At 40.5% G+C, this 9226-nt stretch overlaps 2 protein-coding genes across 2 annotated transcripts in view; one reads left to right on the top strand and one right to left on the bottom strand.

Annotated features, from left to right (window-relative positions):
• LOC117551382 (protein NLRC3-like) overlaps positions 1-9226 on the top strand; it is a 143422-nt gene that overhangs the window by 19827 nt on the left and 114369 nt on the right. The gene's annotated exons all lie outside the window — the stretch shown is intronic.
• Positions 1-9226, bottom strand: part of LOC117551378 (NLR family CARD domain-containing protein 3-like) — a 79214-nt gene that overhangs the window by 61172 nt on the left and 8816 nt on the right. The gene's annotated exons all lie outside the window — the stretch shown is intronic.

Below are 9226 nucleotides of genomic sequence, written 5' to 3'. Positions count from 1 at the left end.
AGCTCTTTATCAGGTCTCTTCGACCCCTCAAAGCTCTTTACAAACTACGAGCCATTCACACCTTGTTATTTTGTGTGTTATAGTGACTCCTTCTGGTGACTTCCCGTACTGCATGAAGCAGTTCTTTTTAGTTCCCATGTGACAGGAAGTTAGCTGAGACATTTCAGAATAGCATGTGTGCTCCAGCGAAGTTGATGTCTGTTTATCCTGTGCCATCCATCATTCATAGCCCTTGAGAAGGCATTTCCTGTAAGTTTTTATGTTTCTACATTATATGTATCTTTACCTTGAGTGCATTATTGTGATATTTGATCCCAGCTGACATTTTGTAGTTGCTGTATATGCAATATAGCCTAAACATTGCATCTGTACATTGGCACTGACCTAATTTCATGCTGTCTGGGATATCTATCTAGATTAGATTAGAATCTTTAATGACCACACAGCCAGGCTGGTGGAATTCGTGTTCAGTGCAGAGTATTACAGCTTGTTCCATATAATTCAACATACAATAAACAGACAATAAAAAGTACAACACACAGCACAAGGCAAAGACATATAACTTAAAGTTCAAGGTGTGGTGGATTGTTATTGTTCATTGGGGTTATTTAGAGTCCATTTAACCCTAACCCTAACCCTATGTACAGTATATATAATTATTATGTCATGTAGCTGATATTTACAATTGCTCTTGTTTCTGTATTCCTTCAGTTTCACACTGCTTGCTTAGTAAAGCTTCAAAACATCACCTCGTGGTCCTGAGTTTTACTTTGTGAGAGTGTTTATCTCGCTGGTTAACCGAGAAGGAGATTTTGGCGAGGCCAGTATACACATTACATTACATGTTACTTGTTAGATGCGTTTATCCAAAGCGACGTACATACTCAACACTGTGGGAAATCCCCACAGGAGCAATTTGGGGTGAAGGGTCTCAGGGACACAACGACATGCTGACTGCAGTGGGGTTTGAACCTGTAACCCCCTGATCCGAACACCAACGCACAACCCACTACTCCACACGCCTACCCACTCAACACCTCATTCATGCAGAGCAGCACCACTTGCTCTTGGGAAGCTAACCCTCACACACACACACACACACACACACACACTCACACATACTCACACACACACACACACGCATACCATGTATACATCACTTCAGGGGACATTACATTGACTTACATGCATTTCCTGGAGACTTATCCTAACCTTAACCATAACCAACATATGCCTAACCCTTAACCTAATCCTAAACCTAACCAAGTCTTCACCCTAAAATGAATGATTCCCCTTATGGGGACCTCCAATTTGTCCCCATAAGGGACACACACACACACACTCTCTCACACACACACACACACACACACACACACACACACACACACACACACTCACACACTCTTGGCCATGGAGCAACTTAGGGTTCAGTATCAACGGGCAGAGCACCAACATCAATGTGGTAATGACTGAATGCCGGTCAGTGAGAGGAAATGAAGAAATGCAACATGTCTGATAACTGGAGAGGGATTCATGAAGAGTTCCTTGTAATGGAGGCAGTTTTTGGCATCAGTTTGATTGTAATCTGAGATCATCAGTGAAACATGCAGGGAGTGGCTGAACTGGTCCGACTGCTCCAATCAACTGAGAGGCTTTTATTTAAACTCTTAATACTCTGAAGTTAAAGGTGGGGTAGGTAAGTTTGAGAAACCGGCTCGAGATACACTTGTTGTTATATTCCATGGAATGCTCTTAACATCCGATAGCAATGAATATCTGAAGTGCTTTGACAACAAATCCATACAAACATCACCTCTGGAAGCCGTGGCGCTGTAAAAAGCACGACCAATCATCTGAGCCGGCTAAAGTAACTGGATGGCCTACCTGCCTGTCAGCCTTCCATCTGGGCACAAACTCATCTCGTGCCCTCATTGGTCATGTGCGCGTTCGTGTGTGTTGGAGGAGGGGCTCTGTAAGGAAGTGGCAGATTTTTTCCGGTTGTGTATTTTCAAATTCTAGCGCACTCGAGCTGGTTCCTCCAAAATACCTACCCCACCTTTAAGAGCATTAAGTGAGAAGGGATCAATGCAGCCATCTTCCAACAGTGATAATGATCAGACTTAAACTATCCGTTGTTACTCCATTCAACGTTGTCATAGTGTAAAGTTGTGTCATTAGATATATAAAGATGAATGGAGAACATTTCAATATTTAAAAACACAGAGGTTGATTATCTTTGTAACGCCCAATAAGGAATCTGTTAGGATGTAACACGGTTAAACACATGTAATGGAAAATGTTTGTGATCAATATGTAATATGATCAGAAGAGTGGAGTGTGATGGAACGTGTTATCACCCTGAGGGAGCGTTCAAAGCTCACCATGTGTTCTAGAAAGGTTAGTGCTCTTGGAGTGTTGACATGATGTTTCTCTGTTTGCTAGCAGGTGTGTTTAAAATAATCCTATATATGGCATGTTTATCTTTTTATCTATCTCAGCCCCTCCTCTTCTATTCTTGGTGTGAAAATGTGAATCAAAGACCCTCTGCAGACCTTCTGATGCAGACTGCTTGACTCTGTAACGATTTACCTTCTGGCTCAAATAAACTTCCTAAAACACCGTCTTTCTCCAAGAATCTTCATTTCAGTATAACGGAAAGGTTTCCTCACCATGTTATTATTATTTGTTAGTTTGTCTCGGTACATTTCCACCACAGGTTGGCCTCACGAACAGGATCCTTGAAAGACCGTCAGGAACCAAAGGAGGACGGGGACTGATCTCCGAGAGAGAGATGCTCATAGATTTGTCACATTGTTCATGGGCGCAACCCACAGACTCAGCTCTGCTGCTCATCCCACAAATGCATGTTCCTCACACATGTGGCACCATTGGAAAGGTAAGAGAACAGGGTTTGCAACGGTATACGTTGTATTGCCAAGAAGCATTGTGACTGGGCTTAGGTTATTGTTCTATAACTCCTCAGTGTCTCTGTGTTCTCTGTCAAATCTTCCAGTCCTGACGATTACATGTTCTATATAGAGAAGGCTTCACTTCAGCTAACATGTGGATCACTTATTGTGACTTTACATGACTTTAATGTCTGAAATAATCTCCCAGTAATCAACTGTTTCACACTTGGCTAGTTGATGAATGTTTTTAATGTATTCATAAGTGATTTTATAATGTGTTTCTTTTGCACATTGTCTTAATGTAATATTTTTGTGAAGCAGTTTGAGTTGCCTTGTTGTTGAACACACACACACACACACACACACCACCCTCCAGATTCTGGGATGGGGAGATCTGCTTTTTAACATACTCTGCCGCCGTTCCGTGGTCCGGCTCCGCTCTGCACCATTCTTTTGAAACGGTCTTGTCCTTACGAAGCTTTTATGATGCTTTTTAAAGGGTTTTTATAAGGTTTATGTTTATGGAGGTTTTTAATGTTTTTTTAAACACCTATCTACCGAGAGCCAGTGCACCACGCATGGGCCCTGCGCTCTTCCCCAACCTAACCCTAACCCTACCCCTCACACCAGATACTGACTGGTTTTCGGACCCCCCCAGACCCCCCCAATAAAGCAAAACTGCACGTTTCAGAGTGGCCTTTTATTGTGGCCAGCCTAAGGCACACCTGTGCAATAATCATGCTGTCTAATCAGCATCTTGATATGCCACACCTGTGAGGTGGGATGGATTATCTGGGCAAAGGAGAAGTGCTCACTATCACAGATTTTTTCAGATTTGTGAACAATATTTGAGAGAAATGGTTATTTTGTGTTTATAGAAAATGTTTTAGATCTTTGAGTTCATCTCATGAGAAATGGGAGAAAAAACAAAAGTGTTGCATTTATATTTTTGTTCAGTGTATATATGTATATATAGTATTTTCATTTTCAAAAAAGATAGTCAACTGCTATTGACTTGTGCAGAACAATAACCTATATCTAGTTTTCATATATTTATATGCATTTATTTTTTTTTGGCCTAACTTTCATTTATTTTTTCTCCAGTTTTCTTTATTTCTTTGAACTCTTAATTTCTATACAAATTGTTGACGCAATAATGCCAATGTTTATTAGGATGATTCACGGGAGGGCTACTTCCCATAAGCTATGCTTCAGCCCTCCCACTTCTACTAGTTTTGTTTATCTTTGTTTGTATGAATTATACTTTTTTTCTTCTTTGGATGATTTAGTAGAATACAAAATAAAAAACATTGTGTGGTGGAGATGTTCTGTCTTTGACGGTCTTTCAAGGATCCTGTTCGTCATGCCAAATTGTGGTGGAAATGTACCGAGACAAACTAACAAATGATAATAAAATGGTGAGGAAACCTTTCCGTTATACTGAAATGAAGATTCTTGGAATAAGACAGTCTTTTAGGGAGTTTATTCTTTAAGAAGGTAAATCGATACAGAGTCAAGCACTCGAAGTACAACATTCAGGAGGTCTGCAGAGGGTCTGATATTCACATTTTGGTGGATTATGTTGGAAGTTAGAGACTGGCTGTGGTAACAGTTCATAGAAGGTTGCATTGTGTATAATGAAAAACAGAAACGAGAAGTGATAAGAGATTTATGTTCTGAAGCATACAAAAAAATAGACATTGAAACGGACTGTGTTAAAACTCTGTTGGGAACAATCCCTCCGTACAACATCCAAGAATTTGATTTCCTTCTCGGTGAGATTAGAAAAGATGAGGTGATCCAGGCGGTGAAAGAGCTGAGTAAGAGCCCCGGTCCTGATGGCCTGCCCACTGAGTTTTATCAACTGTTATCTGATGATGTTTTGAACTTACTGACCTCTATGTTTAATGAAGGTCTCAGCAGTGGTTGTATGGGGGACTCATTTTATGAAGGTGTCTTGACTCTACTATATAAAATAAAAGATGAAACTGATATAGATAATTACAGACATTTAACTATAATGAATACTGATTATAAGATACTAGCAAAAATAATAATGAATAGATTAACAGATATATTAGATAAAATAATAGATAAGGAGCAAACATGTGCTATAAAAGGTCGCCTTATGGGACAACTTATCAATTTGAAGAGAAATCATAAATAAGCCAAAAGAAGAAAAAGGTCCTTTTATTATTGGACTTGATCAAAAAAAAGCCTTCGACTATTTATCCAGGGATTACTTATGGTCGGTGATGAAGGATTTCCTGAAGCCTTCATAAACATGATTAAGTGTCTGTATTTTAAATCTTGTGTCTGTGTAAATGTAACCGGTGTGTTAACAAATGCATTCAATGTTGAGAGAGGGGTTAAGCAGCAGGGGTGCCCTCTAAGCGCAGCTCTGTACGTGCTAGCCATAAGTCCATTCATTAAAATAACAAACAATGACAGGTTCATATCAGGAACACCAGTTGGCTATGCGCCCAAAATAACTGCCATCGCCTGCAGACGATGTCACTGTTATAATAAAAACCAACAGGAAATGGATGTTCTAACAAACCACCTAAACCTGTATGAATTGGCATCAGGAGCTAAATTAAACCACAGCTGAAGGTGTTTGGATCGGCACCGACGATGCCAAATGTGACATTAGCATTCAAGTGAAAAAAGAAATTAAAATACTTGGAATAACTATTTGTAGCGACAACTGTGCTGAACTCAACAAACTAAGTGAAGTCAAAGAACAAGTTAAACACTGGGAATAAAAATACAAATTATAAATCAAGAATAAACATAATAAAATCATTCATACTCAGCAAGATCCTTTTTCTAGCAAACATCTCCCCCCCACCAGCCCAAATAATTAACAGTGTGTCAATTTGGTGTGGGGAACAACAAGGGAGGTTGCTAAACGTAATGTGTTATTTAAGAGTAGGGAATATGGAGGCCTGGGAGCCATAGACCTGGGCATTCAACTAAACATTACCTTTGTAAAAAACATCTCGGCTGCAATCGATAGGAAAGCACCTTGGGTTGAGGATGGAGGAATGGGAGGGAAGAAGAGGCGGAGCTAGAAATGGACCCTATCACAAGTTAGTTTATGGTGACTTCACAACTGAAGTTCAGCATTTAGGGATTGATTGGATCGGACGACCGAATAGAGTAATTTTTAAAATGATAAACGATTTCAAAAAGAAAAAAAGTAACAGTTCATAAAAAGGCAAGTGTCCTCTTTAAACATTCATAAAACAATATGCTTTAAGTTTGTATGTATTTTCTTATTGTGTGTGTGTGTGTGTGTGTGTGTGTGTGTGTGTGCGTGTGTGCGTGCGTGTGTGTGTGTGTGTGTGTGTGTGTGTGTGTGTGTGTGTGTGTGTGTGTGTGTGTGTGTGTGTGTGTGTGTGTTGTTCCTCCAGTATGGGTCTCTGTGTTCTGTAATTAATACAAAAAACATAGACAAGAACCATTGAATCAAAAGATACTGTGCATGCTGTGTTTAATGCCATGACACAGACTGGATGTGATATTGTCCAAAAGCATGTTGGGGAAAGTTATTCATCAAACATCAACACATTTTTAAAGGGGACCTATTCTGGGACTTCCCTTTCCTGCAGTGTGTTATAAAGGTTTCTGTGCATGTAAGCGGTCTGCAGAGGCTTCAGTCCCAAAGTATTATATAATTGTTCTTTGTTTCAGGAGCACACTAAAGGAGACTACCAGAAGGCTCTGCTGAGTCTGCGCGGAGGAGACGACTGAGCTCTGAGTGGACTCCGTTTCCCAGAAGGCCGCTGGGTCTTAAAACATCAGCTGATTGCAGATTTGTTTGAACTCTGTCCATGAGAGCCTTTTAGTTGTTTCTTCTCTGTTTAACAGATCACCTCCATCTCTCTGAGCAGCTTCAGCTTTTAAATAAAATCCTTTCACCAGATTTTGTTTTTCATTTGTTGACGACCACGACAGGTCAGCAGGGACAATGATACAAATAAAAAAATAAGTTTTTACAAATACATTTACTGAAGTTAGGTACCTGTTCTTCACTCTTTAGTTTTTTTACAGTACTTTATACATCTGTGAAATTCCACTATATTCGATTTGGTTAAAAATATAAATAATGGCAGAATTAGCAAGGAGAGCACAAAGCCTAAGAGGCTCATCAAAGTTCTCCTCCATTTTAAAAAGGCACTTTGACCAAACATCATAACAGAAGTCAGAAATGTGACACAATGACCGGCACTCAAGCACTGTGGCTTTGAGGGAATATAGTATCTAGTGAGAATGCTATGTGTAGGCCTGGGACCAGCCCTAAAGAGCCATTCTGTGCTGTTCAGGACAGGCCTCAATTAACTTGTTCCTGCATTACAGCTTTGAGGGGAGTATACTATGTTGTGAGACTACTTCGATGTGTAGGCCTGGCACCAATCACATTGATACATTCTCCCTAAGATCTGCGGCTTTGAGGGGAATATACTATCTAGTGAGAATGGGCCTTCTCAATGTACTGCTATCCAGTCAAGCTGGTTGGCAAACACTGGAAAAGAGCTTTATATATCCATTTACAATGCAGTTCATTTACTCTAACTTCCTGCAGTGAGCAATCAACTTCTTACAGTTTCTACGTTAAGGAAGACCTTTGTAACAATTTACAACTATATACACTTAAATACAACAAAAAAAGTTGGTGCAAAATAAATGTCTTGAGTCATGAGATCATTGACAGATTGTTTTGTTTTCAAACCTTTATTGAACTTAATAACGATTATTACATATATTATTAGGAGCTATTAGATGCTGCTCTAAAGAAAGCTTTATCAAACTGCATATATGTCCCAGCAGTTTGTACACACAGAGTTCAGCCCAGAGAACATGATTTCTCCATTTTACAAAGAAAATAAAAATGTCTGCCAGAAAGAGAAAGTGTATCGATACAGCACATCAACAAGACAATGCAAAGGGCTTTACAAAAACATTAAAACACTTACGACAAAGAGCAAAAGACACATTTAAAAAACACATTTTAATACATAGAAAAACCCTTTATTAAAAAGAGTGAGACACTTGATTACTGGGAGATTCTGCAGATATACGGAGCATTATAACTAAATGCTGCTTCTCCTGTAAAGGCACAACCAAAGTGTAGCCGCGTCACGACCAACATGTTAACCACACGACTGGAAGATACCTCTTGCTACACTCATGTAATGTCCCCCGAGACCAGGGACATTACAACAGGACAGGAAGTTCTCTCCTCCTACAGAGGACACAGAGACACTGAGGAGTTTAATGACCAGAACCCAAACCCAGCATACAGAGGTTCAGTGAATGTGGTTCTGAAGGTGTGGAGGTGGGTCAGTGAGTCAGAGGAGACTCTGTAGAAGGAGAGAGAGCCAGCAGGATGATCCAGATACACTGCTACTCTACCAGAGGAGGAGGAGGAGGAGGAGGAGGAGGAGGAGGAGGAGGAGGAGGAGGAGGAGGAGAGGAAGAAGGAGGAGAAGAAGGAGGAGAAGAAGGAAAAGGAAAAGGAGGAGGAGGACGAGGGGTTGTGTGCTCCTGCGTCTTTGCTATTGTGCCACACAGAGTAACCTTTATCAGAGCAGATCAGACTCCAGGACTGATCGTTCCATCCAAACAGTGACTCCTCTCTCTCTCCTCTCCTGCTGATTCCTCTGTGAGTCACTGCTATAGAAACCCCTCCTCTCCACTTGACCTCCCAGTAACAGCGACCAGTCAGAGCTTCTCTACACATCAGCTGTTCCAAGGAATCAAACCTCTCTGGATGATCAGGATATGGCTGCTCCTCCTCCACACATGTCACCTCCCTGTTGCTGTCAGACAGTTTGAGTTCTCTGTGTGCTGTGTTTGGGTCCAGTGTGAGTTCACAGGAATCTGATGAAAGAAAAAAACACAGCATCTGTTTATCAGAAAACCAGCCTGTCCTCCTACAAAAAACGACCAAATAGGTCGATTGTTTAAGAAGCTTAGATTACGACCCATAGCCACGTTTTAAAGTGTAGCACCTCGAGTGGTCGTGTAAGAAACAACATACTCCAGGTTCATTCACATATAACCCTCTCTGGAAAATCCTAAATTGTGGAATAGTTTGGCCATTAAAATGCTTTTTAATTAGATTTCTAGCGAGAAGTGTATATTGTACTTTTAGAATCCACGTCCAGTGGATGTGTAGGATCTATAGTTTGACAGATATACGAAGATGATCTGAGGTCTCGCCAGGAGTACGTGTATGCAGCTTTCATGTAAAGTTAGCGTGGGGGAAAACAGTTTTTCCGGTCTCGAAGTTTTCATAATAAAACCGGAAG

This window comes from Gymnodraco acuticeps, unplaced genomic scaffold (genome assembly GCF_902827175.1).
Source record: "Gymnodraco acuticeps unplaced genomic scaffold, fGymAcu1.1, whole genome shotgun sequence".
Taxonomy (NCBI): Eukaryota; Metazoa; Chordata; class Actinopteri; order Perciformes; family Bathydraconidae; genus Gymnodraco; species Gymnodraco acuticeps.
This window is presented reverse-complemented; position numbering and strand designations above follow the sequence as displayed.